Genomic DNA, 23,231 nt, shown 5'->3' with positions numbered 1-23,231 from the left:
TATTTCTGTGATATTGGTTTTGATTTCTCCTCTTTTTTTTCTGATTTTGTTTATTTGGGTCCCCTTTTTTTTTCTTAATGAGCCTTGCTCAAAGCTTGTCAACTTTGTTTATCTTTTCAAGGAATCAGCTCCTGTTTTGGGGGTTTTTTTTCCCCTTTGAAAACAAAAAACACATGTTAATTTATGTAACATAAAACACATACAAGCCTCTAAATCTGTAGGACTGTCTTAGTGGAAAGACATCCAGTTGCAAGGCACTTGACATCTTCTTGCCTGTAAATTAAACATCTTTGATAATACCGCAGACATAGTTTAACTTTCAAATGAGAAAAAATTTTAAATGAAAAGTAACTTTAAAGACGGTTAGCTGAACTACTTTATAGTCTACACTGAGCATTGTGATTTTCCTTGAATTGCAATTTTTCTCCCTAAGATTACCCTCCTTTTCATTAAAGGGACTGCATTAAGCCCATTTTTAATTTATCCTGTTCCTTTGCATAAACACAACAAGAGCAGAAAATGATCACTTATGATTTTTAGTTCTGCTTTGCTGGAACTTACAAAAGGAACATTTAGGGTGACCTTCAGTCTTCCCTTCAGGTCACAGAAGCAGAACCACATACCTGGCATTCAGCCTTGCCTGTAAACACCTGTCTTTCTCAAGTCCTTCTGGTTTTCCAATGTGCCTTAAGGTCCTTTCTAGCCATTTTTCAGGAAAACAACATTCATTCCTTCCCTGGAAAGATTGCCATGGACCGCATATCTAACCAAGGTACCAGGCCTTTTATCTTGTGGGCTTTTATTGCCTTCTAAAGTCAATCTTAGTTTCTCAGGGCTTTTTGGTAACAACCAGAGCCCAAGCATGATTGCTTTAGTCGTGACATTCCAGTCAAAGTCTTCGTCAAAAAAACCTCTGTTAACAACTGGTCTTATTAGTTTTATGCAAAGAAACTGATGTCATTACTTACTTCTTTAGAATGCCAAACTCTGGAGGGATCAGATAGGGAGAAAAATATACAGTGTGAAGGAAAATCCTTGTCCTTCTAATATTTACTAAACTGGCATTTCCATTCTTTATCTTTTCATTTTTCCCCCACTAAAAATTATTCTTTGTTTATTTTTCCATTACAGTTGTCCCACTTTCTTCCCCCTCTTCCTTTTCTGCACCCTGCCCCCCATTCTCCCACATTCAGTCCCTACCTAGTTGTCCATGTCCATGGGTCATTTATACATGTTCTGTACATGTTCTTTGACTAGACTCTTCCCCTTCTTACCCTCTTCTCTCCATCCTGCCTCCCCCCTTGTTACTGTTAGTTTCTTCCTTGTTTACATACCTCTAGTTCAATTTTGCTCATTTGTTTCTGTTGTTCATTAGTTTCCTGTAATAGGTGATAGCATAAGGTATTTTTCTTTCATTGCCTGGCTAATTTTCCTAAGCATAATTCTCTCTAGCTCCATCCATGTTGTTGCAAATGGTAGAAGTTCCTTCTTTCTTTCAGTACTTATTCATTGTCATTTTTCCCTTTTGTACTCGTGTTCCACTCTGTCTCTCTGTTTCTTCATCTTCTTAAATTAGAAACTTTAGCATCACTTGCAATGCTGGTTTGGTGGAGATGTACACTTTAAGTCTTATTTTGTCTTGGAAACTCCTTATTTCACCTTCCATTTTGAATGAGAGCCTTGCTGGGTAGAGTATTCTTGGTTGTAAGCTTTGGTTTTCATTCCTTAGGATATTTTTTGCCATTCCCTTCTGGCTTGTAGTGTTTCTTTTTTTAATGTATTTTATTGATTATATTGTTACAATAGTTCCAATTTTCTCCCCTTTACTCCCCTCTACACAGCATCTCCGTCCCCCAGCAATCCCCCCCCCAAGTCCATATCCATGGTTTGTACATACAAGCTCTCCCGCTTCACCCTTTCATATATTCTTCTTCTTCTTCTCTTTTTTTAATAAATAGGTGATTAATTTTTTTAAGTATATTTTATTGATTATATTGTTACAATAGTTCCAATTTTTCCCCTTTGCTCCCCTCCGCTGAGCACACCCCTTCCCCAACAATCCCCTCTCCAAATCCATGCCCATGGGTCGTACATACAAGCTCTCCTGCCTCACGCTTTCATATATTCTTCTTCTTTTTTTTATATAATTAATTAATTAGTTAAATATTTTAACAATAAAAAATAACAATCCCTCCCTCTCAGACTTAAGACCCTTTACAATCTTATAAGGAACAGTGGACGAAGGTCTCGAGCTCCTCTAGCTGCTTCAAGCTGGACATGGTCGTCGTCCTACCTACCCTTGGGTCAAGAAATCCCTAATAAGAGTGGGGGTGTGGAGGGAAGGGTGACCTTCCCACAAGGGGAAGGATTGTGCAGATTCCAGGTTGGTTGGCTGTCTCTGGACAACGGCATGCTTGGTTTAACAGGCTGGCATCCTTGTTGTATTCTGGGGGCAACAGGGTTAAAGGACATCATTCAATCCGTAACCACTAGATGACAAAAGACAGGTATTAATTTTTCAATGTCCCACATTAGGGAAAAGAAGGGTTTCTTTGGAGGAAGGTATGCCAGGTACATCTCACCTGTCCAAAACCCTTTTGCCAATTATACTTAGTTTGGACTGAGGGAAATATTTTAGGTTTCCCCCTCTCAGGCCTCTGGGCTCTTTCTGTCCAAGTCATTAGGATAGAAAAGAGAAACCAGTTTTAAAGTGAAGCCCACAGACCACCCCGTTCTTCACCAACCCAGCCACTTAGTTCAGCCAAGCCATTGAGTCTCAGGAGGCAGCAATGCAAACAGGATTAAGTGAGGCCTATACGTACAGACAATCACTCAGGTAATGAGATCGTAGGCTTATGCCCTTTGAAAACAGAAAACACATGTTAATTTATGTAACATAACCCACAGACAAGTCTCTAAATCTGTAGGACTGTCTTATCGGAAAGACATCCAGTTGCAAGGCATTTGACATTCTTCTTCCCTGTAAATTAAACATCTTTGATAATGCCACAGATATAGTTTAACTTTCAAATGAAAACAAATTTTAAATGAAAAGAAACTTTAAAGACGGTTAGCTGCACTACTTTATAGTCTACCACTGGGCATTGTGATCTTCCTTGAATCGTGATTTTTCTCCCTAAGATTACCCTCTTTGTCATTAAAGGGACTGCATTAAGTTCATTTTTAATTTATACTGTTCATTTGAATAAACACAACAAGAGCAGCAAATGATCACTTATGATCTTTAGTTCTGCTTTGCTGGAACTTACCCAAGGAACATTTAGGGTGACCTTCAGTCTGCTCTTCAGGGCCCAGAAGCTGGGCCACATACCTGGCATTCAACCTTGCATGTACACACCTGTCTTTTCCAAGTGTTTCTGGTTTTCCATTGTGCGTTAAGGTCCCTTCTAGCCATCTTTCAGGAAAACAACCTTTGTTCCTTCCCTGGAAACATTACTGTGGACCGCACAACCAACCATGGTACCAGGCCTTTTATCTCGCGGGCTTTTATTATCTTCGAAAGTCATTCCCAGTTCTTCAGGGCTTTTTGATAACAACCTGAGCCCAAGCATGTCTCCTTTGGGCTTGACATTCCAGTCAAAAACTTGGTAAAAAAAAAAAAAAAAGAGCCTCTATTAACAACTGGTCTTATTGGTTTTATGCAAAGAAACCTATGTCATTACTTACTTCTTTAGAATGCTAAACTCTGAAGGGATCAGATAGGGAGAAAAATATACAATGTGAAGTAAAATCCTTGTCCTTCCAATATTTACTAAACTGGCATTTCCATTCTTTATATTTTCATTTTTCCCCCACTAAAAAAATTTTTTGTTTGTTTTTCCATTACAGTTGTCCCACTTTTTTCCCTCTCTTGCTCCCCTGCGCCCTGCCCCTCCCTTTCCCCACATTCAGTCCCCACTCAGTTGCCTATGTCCGTGGGTCGTTTATACATGTTCCTTGACTATACCCTTCCCCCTCTCACCTCCCTCTCTCGCTCTCCCCTCCCCCGTTGTTACTGTTAGTCTACTTCTTGTTTATATACCTCTGATTCAATTTTGCTCATTTGTTTGTGTTGTTCATTAGTTTCCTGTAATAGGTGACAGAATAAGGTATTTTTCTTTCATTGCCTGGCTTATTTCGCTAAGCATAATTCTCTCTAATTCCATCCATGTTGTTGCAAATGGCAGGAGTTCCTTCTTTCTTTCTGCTACATAGTACACCATTGTGGAAATGTACCACTGTTTTTTGATCCAGTCATCTACAGATGGGCACTTAGGTTGTTTCCAGCAGTTGGCTATTGTAAAGAGTGCTGCTATGAACGTTAGAGTGCATAGGTTCTTCTGAGTTGGTGTTTCAGGATTTTTCGGATATAATCCTAGCAATGGAATTGCTGGTTCAAAAGGCAGTTCCATTTTTAGTTTTTTTAGGAAATTCCAAACTCTTTTCCATTGTGGCTGCACCAGTCTGCATTCCCACCAGCAAAGCATCTGGGTTTCCATTTCTCCGCATCCTCTCCAGCGCAAGTTGCTTCTTGATTTGTTGATGATGGCCATTCTGACTGGTGTGAGGTGGTATCTCATTGTGGTTTTTATTTGAATCTCTCTGATGACTAGTGATGTTGAGCATTCTTTCATATGTCTATGGGCCCTCTGTATGTCTTCTTTGGAGAAGTGTTTGTTCAGATCCTTTGCCCATTTTTTAATTGGGTTGTCTGTCTTCTTGGTGTTGAGTCGTATGAGTTCTTTATATATTTTGGAGATCAATCCCTTGTCTGAGATGTCATTGGCGAATATATTTTCCCATATGGTTAGATTCCTTTTCATCTTGCTGATGTTTTCTTTAGCTGAGTGGAAACTTTGTAGTTTGATGTAGTCCCATTTGTTTATTCTTTTCTTTATTTCCCTTGCCTTAGCAGATATATCAGTGAAAATGTTGCTATGTGGGATATCTGAAATTTTCCTGCCTATTTTTTCCTCTAGGATTTTTATGGTATCACGGCCTACATTTAAGTCTTTGATTGATTTTGAGTTTATTCTGGTGTATGGTGTAAGTTGGTGGTCTAGTTTCATTTTTTTGCATGTCCCTGTCCAGTTCTCCCAACACCATTTTTTGAAGAGGCTCTTTTCACGCCATTTGATGTTCCTTCCCCCTTTGTTAAATAGTAGTTTACCATATGAACCTGGGTTTATTTCTGGGCTCTCTATTCTGTTCCATTGATCTATATGTTTGTTTTTATGCCAGTATCACATTGTTTTGATTACCATAGCCTGTAGTATAGTTTGATATCAGGTATTGTGATTCCTCATACTGTGTTTTTCTTCCTCAAAATTGCTGTGGCTATTCGGGCTCTTTTTTGGTTCCATATAAATTTTTGTAGTATTTGTTCTAGGTCTGTGAAAAATGTCATTGGTATTTTAATAGGGAATGCATTGAATTTATAAATTGCTTTGGGGCATATGGACATTTTAGTGATGTTGATTCTTCCCATCCATGAGCATGGTATATGCTTCCATTTATTTTTATCATCTTTAACTTCTTTCTTCAGTGTTATATAGTTTTCTGAGTACAGGTCTTTTACCTCCTTGGTTAAGTTTATTTCTAGGTACTTTATTTTTCTTGTTGCTATGGTAAATGGGATCTTTCTTTCAGTTTCTATCTCTGAGTTTTTATTGTTGGTGTACAAAAATGCCTTTGACTTCTTGAGTTTATACCCTGCTATTTTGCCAAATTCACCTATTAGGTTGAGTAGTTTTTTTGTGGAGTCTATAGGGTTTTCTATGTACACTATCATGTCATCTGCAAATAATGACATTTTTACTTCCTCTTTTCCAATTTGGATGCCTTTTATTTCTTTTTCTTGTCTGATTGCTGTGGCTAGACCTTCCAAGACTATGTTGAATAGAAGTGGAGAGAGCAGGCATCCTTGTCTTGTTCCTGATCTCAGGGGGAATGCTCTCAGTTTTTGCCCATTACGTATGATGTTGGCTTCAGGTTTCTCGTATATGGCCTTTATTATGTTGAGGTATGCTCCCTCTATTCACATTTTGCTGAGAGTTTTCATCATAAATGGGTGATGTACTTTATCAAATGCTTTTTCTGCATCTATTGATAGGATCATGTGGTTTTTGTCTTTCATTTTGTTTATGTGGTATATTACGTTTACTGATTTGCGAGTATTAAACCATCCTTGCATACCTGGGATGAATCCCACTTGATCATGGTGTATGATCTTTCTAGTGTGTTGCTGGATCCGGTTTACCAATATTTTGTTGAGGATTTTAGCATCTATGTTCATCAGCGATATAGCCCTGTAGTTTTCTTTCTTTGTTGTGTCTTGACTTTTTTTTGGAATTAGGGTAATACTGGCTTCATAGAATGAGTTTGGGAGTCTTCCCTCTTCTTGGATCTTTTGGAATAATCTCGGGAGGATAAGAGTTAGTTCTTTCCTAAATGTTTTGTAGAATTCACTTGTGAAGCCATCCGGTCCAGGGCTTTTGTGTGCTGGGAGTTTTTTAATTACTGCTTCAATTTCACTAGCTGTTATTGGTCTATTCACACTTTCTGCTTCTTCTTGATTCAGTTTGGGAAGACTATAGGTTTCAAGGAATTTGTCCATTTCCTCTAGGTTGTCAAAGTTCTTGCCATACAGTTGTTCATAATAATTTGTTACAATCCTTTGTATTTCTGTGGTATCAGTTGTGATTTCTCTTTCGTTTCTGATTATATTGATTTAGGTTCTCTCTTTTTTTCTTGATGAACCTGGTTAAAGGCTTGTCAATTTTGTTTATCTTTTCAAAGAACCAGCTCCTACTTTTGTTGATCTTTTGAATTGTTAGTTTAGTCTCTATGTCATTTAATTGTGCTCTGATCTTGATGATTTCCTTTCTTCTACTTAATCTGTCTTTGCTTGTTGTTCTTCCTCTGGTTCTTGTAGCCATAGGGTTAAATTTTTTATTAGAGATTCTTCTAGCTTTTTTAGGTAGGCCTGTATTGCTATGAACTTTCCACTCAGGACTGCTTTCACTGTATCCCATAGGTTTTGGGTTTCTGTGTGTTCATTATCATTAGTTTCCAGAAACTTTTTGATTTCTTCCTTGATGTCATTGTTAACCCATTCATTATTTAATAGCATGTTATTCATTCTCCTTGAGTTTGAATGTTTTTGAGTTTTTTCCTTGTGGTTGATTTCCAATTTTAAGCCATTGTGACCTGAGAAGATGCTTGATATAATTTCAATTTTCTTGAATTTGTTAAGGCTTGTATTGTGTCCTACCATGTGGTCTATCTTTGAAAATGTTCCATGTGCACTTTAGAAGAATATATATTTTGCTTCTTTGGGGTGAAAACTTCTATATATATCGACTAAGTCCATTTGATCTAGAGTGTTGTTTAGTGCCTCAATATCTTTGATGTTTCTTTGCTTCGAAGATCAGTCCATTGTTAACAATGGGGTGTTAAAGTCCCCTACTATGAGTGTGTTACTGTCTATATCTTTCTTGGAGTCTTTCAAAATTTTCCTTATATATTTGGGTGCTCCTAAGTTGGGTGCATATATATTTATAAGGGTTATATCTTCTTGATAAGAAAGACACTAGCCACCAGCCTCAGGCATGTGGAGGCATTCTAAAAGCTGCTTCCTTCTCCCCATCCCCCAGCTGCAAGCTCTGGGGATTTTTGGACTCCCCTGTTTCTGTAACAGTCTTACATTTATTTCATAACAGGAAGTGCTCTTTACCAGGACTTGTCTTTAGCACCAGCACTAGTAGACTTTTCCATCAGAGAAGGAAAACTCTGACTCCAAAAAACCTCCGCTGCCTTGCGGCATACCTCTTCAGGGGAAAGGCTAAGGGAGTAAACCCCGACAGAAAATCCGGAGCCGGAGTCCCTAAGGCGGTTTGACGTTGTAGTCAACACCGGCAACTCCTGCGGCGCACCTGAAGCCAAGCTGTATTGACTCCGTCTTTCCCTTGGACCCTTCAGCTGCGAAGAGAGGGGGGGTCTGCTGCATGGGCAACAGCAGACCCTCCATATCACCCTGCCCAGGCTCTGTAGCTTCAGCTTCACTGGAGAGGACACTCCAGCGTCATCGCAAGATGTCGATTCAACACGGGAGGAGACAGATACCGTGTCACTCCCGAGTCGGACTGCACAGCCATTCTCGGCGGTGCAGATAGACTCTTAAGAAGCTACACCATCGTCTCTCAAGACGGACGGCTGCCGACGACGATCTTCTTGATGTACATTTTCCCTTAAGTATTATGAAATGCCCTTCTTTGTCTCTTTTTCTGGCTTGTAGTGTTTCTGCTGAGAAATATGATGATAGCTTTATTGGAGCTCCGTTGTTTGTTATTAGTTGTTTCTCTCTTGCTGCTTTTAGGATTCTCTCTTTGTCATTGATTGTTGCCATTTTAATTATGATGTGTCTTGAGGTCGACCTGTTGGGGTTCATCTTCATTGGGACCCTTTGTACTTCCTGTACTTTCATGACTCTTTCTCTCCTTATGTTAGGGAAGTTTTCTGTCATTAGTTTTTCATAGAGGTTTTCTATCTGTTGCTCTTCTTCTCCTTCGTGAATTCCTGTGATATGGATATTATTACGTTTCATGTTGTCCTGCAGCTGTGTTAGAGCCTCTTTAGTCTTGTTCAGTCTTTTTTCATTTTGTTGTCCTGTCTGGGAGTTTTTGTCTACATTGTCTTCCAGCTCGCTGATCTGATCTTCTGCTTCTTCTAGCCTGCTTTTAATTCCTTCTGTTGTGTTCTTCAATTCAGAGATCGTATTCTTCATTTCCTCCTGGTTCTTATTGATAGTTTCTATGTCCTTTTTCATGCTGGAGTAATTCTCAATAAGTTCCTTGTAGTTTTTCTGGAGTTCCTTGTAGTTTCCCTGGAGTTCTTTGTAGATTCCGCTGAGCTCATTGAGCTTCTCCATAATCCATGTTTTGAATTCCATATCTGATAGTTTGCTCCCCTATATTTCAGTTAGCACTCTTTCTGGGGATTCTACCTTTTCTTTCAGTGGGGGGTTGTTTCTCTGTCTCCCCATTTTTGTGACTCCTCTTGTTTGTTGGTGTTTCTTAGAATGATCTGCACTTACTGGATCTGCAATCAGCTCCTGGTTTTATTGATATTTTAAATTATTTGTTTAGTCTCTATGTCATTTAAATCTTGATCTTGATGATTTCTTTCTTTTTACTTGTTCTGGGCTTAATTTGTTGTTTTTTATCTAGTTTTGGTAGCTATAGGGTTAGATTTTTTACTTGAGGTCTTCTATCCTTTTTTTTTGTAGGACTGTATTGCTATGAACTTTCCACTCAGGACTGCTTTCACTGTATCCCATAGTTTTTCGGTTTCTGTGTGTTCATTATCATTTGTTTCCAGAAACTTTTTGATTTCTTCCTTGATGTCATTGTTATCTCATTCATTATTTTAAAGTATGTTGTTAATTCTCTATGAGTTTCAATGTTTTTGAGTTTTTTCCTTGAGATTGATTTCCAGTTTCAAGCCATTGTGATCTGAAAGATGCTTGATATAATTTCAATTTTTTTGAATTTGTTGATACTTGGTTTGTGTTCTACCTTGTGGTCTATCTTTGAAAATGTTCCATGTGCACTTGGAAAGAATGTGTATTGTGCATCTTTGGGGTGAAAAGATCTATTAATACCAATTAAGTCCATTTAATCTAGAGTGTGGTTCAATGCCTCAATATCCTTGTTGTTTCTATGCTTTGGAAATCTATCCATTGTTGACAATGGATTGTTAAAGTCCCCTACTATGTTGTGTTGTTGCCAATATCCTTCTTGAAGTCCTTCAAGAATTTCCTTACATATTTTGTTGCTCCTATGTTGGGTGTATATATGTTTACAGGGGTTATATCTTCTTGATGGATTGTTCCCTTCTTTGTCTCTTTTTATAGCCTTTGCTGTGAAATCTGTTTTGTCTAAGTATTGCTACCCTAGCTTATTTTTTCATGTCCATTATCTTGAAATGTTTTTTTCCGTTCCCTCACTTTAAGTCTGGGTAGATCTTTTGTTCTGAGGTGGGTCTCTTGGTTTCATATCCATTCTGCTACCCTATATCTTTTGATTAGTACATTTAATCCATTTATATTTAAGGTTATTACCAATAGGTACTTATTCATTGTCATTTTCCCCCTTTATATCTGTGTTCCTCTCTGTCTCTATGTGTTTCCTCATCTTCTTACTGCAGACCCTTTAGCATCTCTTGCAATGCTGGTTAAGTGGAGTTGTATTGTTTTAGCCTTCTTTTGTCTGGTAAACTCCTTATTTTACCTTTCATTTTGAAAAAGAGTATTGCTGGATAGAGTAGACTTGGTTGAAGCCTTTGTTTTTCATTGCTTTGAATATTTTTTGTCATTCCTTTATGGCTTGTAGTGTTTCTGTTGAGAAATTTGATGATAGTCTTATTGGAGCTCCCTTGTATGTTATTTGCTGTTTCTCTCTTGCTGCCTTTAAAAGTCTCTCCTTGTCTTTGAGTTTTGCCATTTTAATTATGATGTGTCTTGTTGTGGTCCTGTTTGGGTTCATTTTCATTGGAACCGTCTGTGCTTCCCGGACTTGCATGAATTTTCTCTCATCACGTTAGCCAAGTTTTCTGTCATTACTTTTTCAAACTGTTTTTTTTAATCCCTTGGTTCTCTTTTTCTCCTTCTGGTATTTCTACGATGCAGATATTATTACCTTTCATGTTGTCCCTCAGCTCTCTTAAAAATTCGTCATCCTTTTAAGTCTTTTTTTGTTTTGTTTTGTTGCATTGTCTAAGTTTTTTCTATGTTGTCCTCCAGCTTGCTAATTCAATCTTCTGCTTTCTCTAGGCTGCTTTTGATTCCTTCTACTGTGTTCTTCAATTCAGTAATTGTATTTTTCATTTCCTCCTGGCTCTCATTGATAGCTTCTATGTCCTTTTTATTGCTGGTGAAATTCTCCGTAAGTTCCTTGTAGTTTCCCTGGAGTTCTCTGTAGTTTTCTTTGAGCTTCCTGAGCTCATTGGGTTTCTGTATATTTCATATTTTGAATTTAATGTCTGATAGTTTGCTGTCCTTTATTTCATTTAGCACTGTTTAGGGGAATTCCTCCTTTCATTTTGATGGGGAGTTGCTTATCTGTCTCCCCATTTTTGTGCTTCTTCTTGTTTGTTTCTGCTTCTTAGATTGATCCGCACTTCCTGGAACTGCCCCTAGTGGTCTCAGATCATGTACCAGTCTGGGCCTACGCAGCCCATTGGAGACTGCCAGAGATCTACTGCCTGTGTCTGTCTTCTTTAGTTGTTAATCTATTTAATTTGTGATCAGCCATCAGGCTTAAGCACTGAGGGTTGGGCAGATTTATTCTTGTGGGCGGGGCTATTGCTTCTTCTCAGGCTGACACCACTTGCAAGGGAATGGCCTGCCTGCAGTATGGGAAATGAGTCAGCACTAGTCCCGGTCATCTGCTCCCTCTTTCTCTCCTCAAAGCGACTACTCCAAACCCTTCTTAAGCACCTCTAGTCCTCTCTTCACCCCATCCCTTCTTAAGCCCAGGGTAAGTGGGTACCAATATATTTTCATATGTGATCTCTTTAAAGCTATTTTTATCCAGCTATTTCAGGCCAGTAAAATAAGTAAATAAATATCCCTGTGGCTTTTCATTTTTAAAGATGGTGCTATCTTATTTTCTGTTCTGTTGTTGTAGGCTAGGAAGCCCAGTTTGGGGTTTAGACCCCGCTCTTTTCACAGGGAAGCCCTGGCTGCTGAGCTGACTTTCAGCCCCTTCAGCCACCACCCATTTGAGCCCAGCCAGCCCTTTGTGTATCATACTTCCTACCAATCTCATGTGATGAAGCAGCCTTTTCTCTCTGTCCTTGTTTATAAGGCTTCTCTCCAGATCATGTTTAGTTGGTTATTCCAGATGATTTCTTCACAATTAAATCACAATTCCAGATTGGTCCTGGGAGGATGTTAGTGTAGCTTCCACTTACTCCTCCGCCATCTTGGATCTCGGTAGAATACCAACTCTTATTTATAGTGTACCTACTGTGTGCTGCTCAGTGAATTAATTACTTTTAATGCACAATCTCTAATGCTCACAGCATCCCTTAAGTTAGACATTTTATTTATAAGAGACCAGGGTTCAGAGATTACAACTTTCTCTAAATCACTCCACTAGCAACTCAAATGATCTTAATTATTTGAAATATCATTTAAATATTAATATATTCAATCTTCATGCCAGTGTTTCAGATAATTTTAGGGAAGTTAATATAGCTCAAAGATTTCCTGCCTCTTTTACAGAAACTATTTCTACATTGTTCCTATACTTGAAGGCTAGCGACAGGGAAGTAAAGCTTGATAAGCTCTCGCCAAGATGGATCAGTGATGTTGGTTGAAGCATATAGTTGGGAGAGATCCAAGCTGAATTTAGATTGAGAATGTTGCCCCTTATATGGAAACAGTAGATGCAGATATTTTTCTAAGTCTTATTTTATTCCAAGTCTTTCCCATTCACAATAATAGAATATGGATTTATGTATTTATTTTAGACAATGGCCCAAGGGAGCTGAAGGGCAATGGTGCTGTAATTTGGTTTCCAAAAAGTCAAATCCAAAGTAAGCATCCCACTTTGACTTGGAAGCTTCCCTTTCCATTATTTGGGCAGCCTTTGAGTGACTTTCCTTCCTGGGCAATAAGTCATTTCTATGGTTGCATTAATTTGTAGTGTATTGAAGGAAAGTCCAGATCATGCAAGCAAATTTGAATATAGAGAATAGCCAGATGAAGATGTTACGTTCTTATTTTATTTTAGCAAAATTCTCAGGCAGAGCTGAGAATAACACAAAAGCAGTCTGATACCCAAATCATTTCTTGTGTTCCTCTCCTTAATACTATCCTTACTGGAAAAGAGTAAAAGTTCTAAATTATTAATGAGCAGGGAAAAAATCAAAGATATTCTTATAACCTCATTAGAGCATCTCTGAGTAAAATGTGTTCCTATGTTGTTAGTGCAGTTATTAAAAATGTTTTCTGCAGTAAGTTTCAATATATCCAAAGTTTAAGCCATTTCCTTCTTTAAAATATATAAAGGAGAAATTTAGCAGATGGATGTTGAATTTATTGTGGTGTACATTACTTTTAGCAATCTTAGTCTAGGGGAATAATGAAGTCTAAATATAGTTTCCCAGTCATTGATCTGGGGTTAGAGTAGGGAGATGGGGATGAAGAAAAGTCTATGTTGGTAAAATGAAAAAAAAAAAAAAAGTCCATTTTTTTTCCTGCTAATAATCATGATCTAGTCAAAGATGATGTTTACAGTAGTATTGTTAATAGAAAAATATATCTTAGTGCCTACTCTAAACCAGGTATTATTATAACCAATTTGCTTATACTTATTTAATTATCATCCCCATTTAGTCCTCAAAACAACCCTATAAAGTCAATGCTATCGTCAGCCATATTTGACTGAAGAAAACACTGAGGCATACAATGAAAAATAATAGGACTTGTATCTTGATGGCCTGGCTCTAAAATCTGAGATCTTATTCATCATGCTATATGGCCTCAATCATGGATGTCTGGCCCAGAACTTTTTCCATTTTTTTTTAACATTTTTCTGTATTTTATATACCCCAGAGCCTTAGGAGGGAGAAGATGGTAACTTGTTTAATTGAGAGCATAAACAAATCAAGCAGCCATTTTCCCCTCCTCAACCAAATCTTGCTTACAGATTCATTAGTGTCTCTCTTGTCAAAGATTAACAAAGGCACATGGAGCTGACTTCCAGTCCGTTGAGCCAGTAAAGCATTAACACAGTCTTAAATATCCATCTGACATCCACAACAATAAATTCCAAGGGCTGTTTATAAGATCTTGATCAAGAAGTCCTATAAAAATGAATCTCAAAAAAATCTGTGCTTTGTCTCACAGATAATAGCTTTTAAAGAAAGGAACCATTTGCAATAAAGTGAAAATGCAAGGGTCTGAATAATCATTGCAGTCTTAAAATTCCATAGTTACACTGTATTCATTTCCTCCAAAAGTTGCTGTAGAAGCAGATATGTCCTGGCTTAACTATTAATTATGACCGAAGTTTCCTTATGGTTTCTCTTAATTGTTATTAATTTTTCAGTCATTTTATTTAGAATAAAAAGCTTTTACTTGTACATTTTGACTCTACTCCAAACCAATGTTTAAGATGATTTTTCTTGAAGATGTAGAATGTCATTTCTTTACAAAAGCTACATTTATAATTCAATTTGTTTCTGAGAAGACTACATGTGGATACTCAGAGAAAGTTCCACCAAAAGTATCAATTGATATTCAATCTTTCTTCTTTTCTTTTTCCTTCTCTTATTTTCTTTTCTTTTTTCTTTTTCCCTCTCACTGTTTCCCTTCCTTTTTTATCCCTCTACTTCTTCCCTTTCTTTCTTCATATAAATCAGTCATTTAATCATTCAATCATTTGCAAATGTGTGCCTGCCTACTATTATGCCAGGCACTGGGGAAAAAGAAATAAACAGGATGTAGTCCCTGCTATGATTGAGAATCCAGCCCAACAGGACAGGCAGTGAACCAGTTATTCCAGGATACATACCACAAAAGCACTCAATGGGGGTCAAGAGATGGTCTTTGGGAAATGGGTTCATTCAACAAATATTTACAGAATAGACCTGAGCCCAATATAGAGTACAAAGTGATAAAAGAGAAAAATTGTCCTTACCTTCTATAAGAAAAGTAAACATTATTAACAAGGCCAAAATAATGCAATGTTATTATTGTGGGATACTTATGAGAGGTTGTAGGATAATATAACAGAGGTCTCTAACAGGGGTTCAAGGAAAGCACCTAAAGAAGACATAAACAGTGAATACAGGACAAAAAATATATACACGTTTAGATATAGGACTTCTTTTTTTTAAAAAAAAGATAATTTTCTACTCCTTTATTAAAGAAAATATAACTTTACAATCTCCCCTAGTATATTCTTTCCCAGAAAAGCTGTGTAGTGATAATTTCTAATTGTTTGACTATACTTAGTCATGGACATGAAACTATCAACACCAAAATATACTACCGAGTGTCAAAATCCCTGGCAGATGAAAAGGACTAGACATTATTAAATTCCCACAAGTGCCCATTCTTAAATGGCTGACCCAATTTGTAGCTCAGACCAGTTTACTTGGTTGGTATAAGCTATTTCTATTAGACGTTTATTCTGGGGGCAAACTATTTTATGATGCCAACTTTCAAGTTTTTAGCCATTTGCCTGCCAGTAATTCCTAACCTAATCTTTCCTTTTCATTATCACATATAATTGTCATCAGTGAGGACTCTTTTAAGAGAAAATGTTATCCTGATTAATTCTTCTTCTTTGTGTTTCCTCATTTGAATAAGTCAAGACAATGATCCATTGAGCTGTGAAGGAGGGGTCAGTGATAGGAGCATATTGAGCTCGGCATTTAAAAAAATTTATCCAGCTCCAAGAGAGTTGATGCTACTAGAAATAATCTTGAATGACTGACTTTTTTTTGTTCTTCTTCAATATTAGAAACTTTCTCTTCCTGTTAAAAATAGATTTTGATAATGTTCTTAGAGCTCTGACAAACCAAAGGAAAGAACAGAAGGGGAAGGAGAGAGCTGCCTAGAGGAGCTTCCCTGCAGGGTACCTTCCCATAACCACCTGCGAGAACATGAACAAAGTGGGTGAAAAACAAGACAATCATTCTGAAAATCTGTAGTGGAGGGAGAATTCATTAACTGATGTCCATCTAACACATCTAATTTTTTTTCAGAGAGCCTGCATTAGCCAATTAATTACTGTATTTTCCTTCTAATCTGAAAGGACAAAAGCATCTCTTAGAAGGCTAGATCTAAGGCTTGAAGCCAATTTCTTGTATTTTACTTAGGTGTGTTTTCCATAGACAGAAAAAGTGAGGGTAAAAACAATAATCTGAAAAAGTTGAATAGTACAGATAACCTCCATATTGATTTGTTCTTTGTGCCATTCTTTGCCATTTAGCTAGTAGGTTACCTTGCCTGTTTTGTTTGCTAGCTCTGAAGATGCTGGGTGAAATCAAGAAAAAAAAAGCCATTTTACAGATAATCCATAAACAAAAAATGGGAAGCTCAATTTCCTGAGCACTTAAATGACTGCTTTGAGAGGACACAGATCATCTTGAAATCATTTTGACTTTGACTGCAATAAAATTTGAGAATGGATTGGTAGTTACATCAAAGAAGAGTCTAAGAGACGTTTCATGGCATATAGTATCATTTTGATTTTTCATTAACCTTGACAGCTTTCAAGAAACAGCCACTAGGTAGTCTTTAAAATGCAGATAAAATATATTTAAAGGAATAATTTTCCAATTCCCAGAAAGAAAATTTTTGGTTTCAAGTCACCTTTTTCAAACAGCCAGAAAATGAAGACAATAGATGAGTAAAACTTAAAAGCCTCTTCTAGAGGGTTTTGAAAATTTCAATCCATGTGATTATAATAGAAGTCTAGAATTTTATTTCTTTTCACAGAATTTGATCAAGTTCTCCACATTCAATTCCCATACTCTGGTCTAGTTATTTGACTACACCCTTCCCTTTCTTTCCCCCCGTACCCCTCTGCCCTCACCCCTGGTCACTGTCAGTCTGTTCCTTGTTTACATGCCTCTGCTTCTATTTTGCTCATTTGTTTGTGTTGTTCATTATTTGCTGTATTAGGTGATAACATTTGGTATTTGTCTTTCACTGTCTGGCTTATTTCACTCAGTGTAATACCCTCCAGTTCCATCCATGTTGTCACAAAAAGTAGGAGTTCCTTCTTTCTTTATGCTACATAGTATTCCATTGTGTGAATATACCACAGCTTTTTGATCCACTCATCTAGTGATGGGCACTTAGGCTGTTTCTAGCACTTGGATATTGTAAATAGCATTGCTATGAACATAGGGGTGCATAGGTTCTTTTGAATTGGTGTTTCAGGATTCTTCAGGTATAATCCAAGCAATGGAATTTCTAGAACAAAAGACATTTCCATTTTCATTTTTTGAGACAATTCCATACTGTTTTCCATAGTGGCTGCACTAGTCTGCATTCCCACCAACAGTGCACCAGGGTTCCCTTTTCTCAACATCCTCGCCAGCACTTGTTGTTTGTTGATTTTTTGATGATGGCCATTCTGACAGGCATGTGGTGGTATCTTATTGTGGCTTTAATTTGCATCTCTCTGATGGCTAGTGATCTTGAGCATTCATTCATATGCCTATGGGCCTTCTGAATGGCCTCCTTGGAGAACTATCTGTTCAGGTCCTTTGCCCATTTTTAAATTAGATTGTCTGTCTTCTTGGTGTTGAGTCATGTAAGTTCTCTCTATATTTTGGAGATCAAAGCCATCTCCAAGGTATCATTGGCAAATATGTTTTCCCATGCAGTTGGTTCCATTTTTATCTTGCTGATGTTTTCTTTTGCTGAGCAGAAACTCTTTAGTTTGATGTAGTCCCATTTGTTTATTCTTTCCTTTATTTCTCCTGCCAAAGGAGATATATTGGTGAATATATTGCTGCATGGAATATCTGAAATTTCACTGCTTATGTTTTTCTCTATGATTTTTATGATGTCACGCCTTACATTTAAGTCTTTTTCCATCTTCAGTTTATTCTGGTGCATGGTGTAAGTTGGTGCTCTAGTTGTTTCTTTCTTTCTTTCTTTCTTTCTTTCTTTCTTTCTTTCTTTCTTTCTTTCTTTCTTTCTTTCTTTCTTTCCTTCTTTCTTTTTTGCACGTCCCTGTCCAGTTCTCCCAGCACCATTTGTTGAAGAAGCTCTTTTCACTCCATTTTATGTTCTTTCCCCCTTTGTTGAATATTAGTTGACCGTATAGACTGGGGTTTATATCTGGGCTCTCTATTCTGTTCCGTTAATCTATATATCTGTTCTTTTGCCAGTACCAGACTGTCGTGATTATGGTGGCTTTGTAGCATAGTTTGATGTCAGGTATTGTGATTCCTCCTACTTTATTCTTCTTTATCAAGATTGCTGAGGCTATTCGGGGTCGTTTATGGTTCCATATAAATTTTTGAAGTATTTGTTCTAGGTCTGTGAAATATGCCATTGGTATTTTAATAGGGATTGCACTGAATCTATAAATTGATTTTGGTAGTATGGACATTTTAATGATATTGATTCTTCCCATCCATGAACATGGTATATGCTTTTATTTATTTGTATCTTCCTTAATTTATTTCTTCACTGTTCTGTAGTCTTCTGAGTACCCATCTTTTATCTCCTTGGTTAAATTTATTCCTGGGTATTTTATTTTTCTTGTTGCTATAGTAAATGGGAATATTTTTCTTAGTTTCTATCTGATAATTCATTGTTTGTGTACAGAAATGCCTTTGATTTCTGAATATTGACTTTGTGCCATGCTATATTGCCAAATTCACTTACTATGTCGAGTAGTTTTTAGTGGACTCTATAGAGTTTTCTATGTACATGATCATGTCATCTGCAAATAATGACAGTTTCAGTGTTTCTTTTTAAAATTTGATGGCTTTTCTTTTTCTTGTCTGATTGCTGTGGCCAGAACTTCCAAGACTATGTTGAATAGGAGTGGACAGAGTGGACATCCTTTTCTTGCTCCTGACCTCAGGAGGAATGCTTTCATTTTTTGCTCACTGAGTATGATGTTGGCAACAGGTTTCTTGTATATGGCCTTTATTACATTGAAGTATGCTCCCTCTATTCCCATTTTGCTGAGTGTTTTCATCATAAGTGGGTGTTGTACTTTATCAAATGCTTTTTCAGCATCTATTGATATGATTATGTGGTTTTTGTCTCTCATTTTGTTTATGTGATGTATTATGTTTATTGATTTGCAAATACTAAAGCATCCTTGCATCCCTCGGATGAATCCCACTTGATCATGGTGTATGATCTTTTTAATGTGTTGCTGAATCCTGTTTGCCAATATTTTGTTGAAGATTTTAGCCTCTATGTTCATTAGCAATATTGGTCTGTAGTTTTCTTTCTTTGTTGTGTCTTGACTTGGTTTTGAAATTAGGGTAATACTGGCTTCATAGAAAGAGTTTGGGAGTCTTCCCTATACTTTGATTTTTTGGAATAGTTTGAGAAGAATAGGAGTTAGTTGTTTCCTAAATGTTTTGTATAGTTTACCTGTGAAGCCAACTGATCCAGAGCTTTTGTGTGTTGGGAGTTTTTTGATTACTGCTTCAATTTCTCTCTTAATTATTGGTCTACTCAGACTTTCTGTTTCTTCTTGATTCAGTTTTAGAAGATTATATGTTTCCCGAAATTTTTTCGTTTGCCACTCTGGCTCTTAGTTGCCTCCTCTATAAAATGAGGGTAATCATAACCTCATTGAGCAAAAAATACATTGAAGGTTTGTAATGTATCTACCATGGTGTCAGACACATAATAAATACTTCTGTAATATTATGTTTACCATTAGTAATATGGCTATATTATTGGCTCTTCCAAGTCTAAATCCTCACTAAAAAATGGAAATAACAAGAGTCTGAGTTCTATCTTTGAACTATTTTGCAGGTTAAATGAAATATGTATTAGAATCGCTTTTAAAACTGTAATAATAATATGCCAGATGATCTTTAAGAAAGAAAACAATAAAGAAAACCCCTGTTCTTGAGAGGAAAACGCACAGACAATAAATATAATTAATAAATAAATTATATACTATATTTGAAAGTTACTGGTACCCTGGAGGTGGGAGCATAGAGCAAAGTGCTACTAGGGGAATTATGATTGCAATAGGGTGGCTAAATGTGCTTTTAATAAAATGACATTTGTGTAAATATGTAGAGGAAGTGAGAAAGTGAACCAGAGATCTTCTAGAAGACAGCCCAGGGAGGTACATAGTTCAATTTGTCAAAAACAAAATACCTGTTATTTGGAGCAACCCTCAAGAGGGGTCATGCCTACCATGCATAGGCCAAAGTCCTGGAGAAGAGAGAAGGATGGTAGCAAATGAGGTCAAAACTTGATTGGGGGTTTGTGAGCACAGGTTAGATAATTAACTTCCTTAACCATTATAAGCAAACTGTCACACTTCCTTTTGGAAGTTTCCTATCAACAAAAAGTGACTGCTTATGATACGATGCAAAAAAGTATGAGTTTTAGAGTCAAACACACCTGAAGTCACACTTGTGTGATACTGAGCATGTTATTCAACCTCTCTGAGCATCATGTTTTTACCTATAATTGAAGACAATAGCTGAAAAATTGCTGTGAGGTTTATAATTAATTTAGGTCAAATGCTGAGTACAGTGCCCAGCACCCATTTCAGAACTCACTAAATGGCAATGAATGCTGAAATGACACAGGACTGTCCCTTTGGTTAATCTACAACTGTGCTATGAGGGCCTGGCTTTGGGCTTTCAGTGGCCACCTTGTCTATATTATTTAACGCAGTGCAGGAACTCAGACAATTTGTCATGTCTATCACTAGATCTGCTGGACACATTATAAATAAAAAATTCAAGATATGTCCTGAAGCTCTTATATGTTTTGTGCTGTTTTTAGTCATAAACATTGCTCCAGTCTTGTATTAAAGTCAAACAGTGACTCTTAAATTAATGGTATTTCATGAAGTATAGAACTAACTATTATTGACTTGACTGAGGGAAGTTGCAGCTGCCAATATGAGCTAAAGTGCCCTAATTGTAGGTCTCTGTGTTAAAGAGTATAATGTGTGGTTAGCATTGTTGTTACATAAACTGTAATCCCAACGATGGGTATGTGGCAAAACAGATTCTCTTTCAACAGTCCAAGTTCGAGCCTTCTTATTTGCTGCTCTGAATCCAGCAATGGCCTTTTGTTCCCTCTGTTTGCCACCTTGCATTTCTGTAACCACTCCTGAAAACAGCAGCCTAGTTGGTCACTGTAGAGCAATATTCAGATCACATCAGTACTTGACTTTAAAATATTCATTTGTGCTGCATTGCAACATAGAATTGCAGCAAGATTTCTCCCTACAGATGTAAGTCTGCTCTAATTAAGTGCTATTTCATGTTTTTAGCTCCATCTACTCTAATTTATTTTTTAAAATATCCTTACTGGGACTTGTAGTCAAGATGGCATAGTATGTAAACACTGTGTTCACTTCCTCCCATGACTACATCAAAATTATGACAAAATTACATAAAAATTAGAATAATCACTTAAAGACTAGCTAACTAGAAGTTCTATAGCTAAGGATAGAAAGAAGAAGCCACAAGGATATTGGTAAGAGGGGTGGAGACATGAAATAGGCTGGTCCTACACCCACATGTAGCAATTAAGAACCAGGAGGGATAGCTCAGTTGTGCAGGTCCTCACTGATAAGCAAGGGGTCTAACCACACACCAGGCTCCCCAGCATGGAATACCAATGCTGGAAAGAAAAGTATGAACAATGTTTGGCTGTGAAAACCAGGGATTTCTTTCTTGTGAGGCAGAGAGCTGTTGTAGACCCAGGAGTCCTCTTAAAGGGCCACATCCAGACTCCCTAGCTAATAAACACTTGCGCTAAGCTCCAGCAAAGGGACAGCATCTCAAAAAGGCACCAGGGATATATAGGGGGAACTGAATTGTTTGGTTTCAAGGGAAGAGTTGGAAGGATAGCTCTCTCTGAGACTGAAGGCACCATTATTCCACTGTTGAGTTCATGCTCCACATAAGCTGCAGGTGCAGGCTGTCACCAAATCTGAATCTCTATCAACCTGACTAACACTGCTCTTGTTCAACCCTGGTGATTCTCTGAGAACCCACCCCATTCAATTCACCAAAATGTCTTTCACAGGCAATCCACACAAGCAGCCAGCTTGGGCCCACACTATGGACTTTCCTAAATCGCTCAAAGATCCACAAACCCCAAACAAGCAACACCTGACCTTGGCATGGTCCATACCTCTTGCTAAGTGGCCACAAACCCTGTACAAGTGGTAGCTGATCTCAGTTCAAAGCATAATTGTTTGCAGGCACCTCTAAGCACAACAAAGACAGCTAACAAGTACAGGTCTGTTTGTAGCTCCTACCAGGTAGCCCTGGACTGGACACAGAGGCTGAACTTGGCTTTAACTAGAGCCCCCCCACCAAGGCCAAAACCAATGCACCTGGTGACTGGCTTCAGACCACACAGGACCACCCAGTCAGTGCCACAAACATCACACTCAAAGGGTCAGCCACCACACAAAAGCTTGTCTGCTCTAGTCATGGGCAGGTCCTCACAGCCAGTCTGGTTGAGGGTCAATCACCTCCATTAACATGCCAACAGCAATCAAATCTCAAAAACAATAAAAGAATACACACAAGGTGCACCCATTGAGCACCAGGCTCAGGTGACCAGGAGGATTGTATCACTGTGTCCCATAGGACATCTACTACATAAGACCACTCTGCTAATACTGAGAGGTATGGCAACTCTACTTAATACATATATACAAACACAGGGAGGCAGCCAAAATGAGAAGACAAAAAAATATGCCTCAAATGAAAGAGCATGACAAAACTTCAGAAAAGGAACTGAACAAAATGGAGACAAGCAACCTACCAAATTAAAAGTCCAAAACACAGCTGATAAGAAGGCTCACTGAACTTAGGGGATGAATATATTTGATGATCTCGCTGGACACTTCAACACAGAGATAGCAAACATAAAAAAGAAGATAGAAAGTATAAAAAAGAACTAGTCAGAAATGAAAAATACAACAACTGAAATTTAAAATAGATGGAACCAATAGTAACTTAAATAAAGCTGAGGGTCAAATCAGTGATTTGTAGACAAGGTAGCAGAAAAAAAGCCAATTGGAACAGAAAAAAAATTTTTTTAATGATAGTTTAAGGGACAACTTGAAGTGTGAAAACATCATTGGGATCTCCAAAGGAGAAAAGAGAGTAAGGAATTGGAAACCTATTTGAAGAGATGACAACAACAACAACAACAACAACAAACCTTCCCTAAGCAGATAAAGTAAATAGGCATACAAGTCTGGAAAGGACAGAGTCCCACACCAAGGTGCATCATAATTAAAATGCCAAGAATTAAAGAGAAAATTTTTAAAGTAGCAAGATAAAAGCAGTCACCTACAAGGGAGCATCCATAAAACTATCAGCTGATTTCCCAACAGAAACTTTATAGACCAAAAGGGATTGACATGAAATATTCAAAGTAATGAAAAGCACGGACCTACAACCTAGATTACTCTACCCAGCAAGGCTATCATTTAGAATTGAAAAATACA

This window comes from Furipterus horrens, unplaced genomic scaffold (genome assembly GCF_987537825.1).
Source record: "Furipterus horrens unplaced genomic scaffold, mFurHor1.1.pri manual_scaffold_7, whole genome shotgun sequence".
NCBI lineage: Eukaryota > Metazoa > Chordata > Mammalia > Chiroptera > Furipteridae > Furipterus > Furipterus horrens.
Note: the sequence above shows the minus strand (reverse complement) of the source record.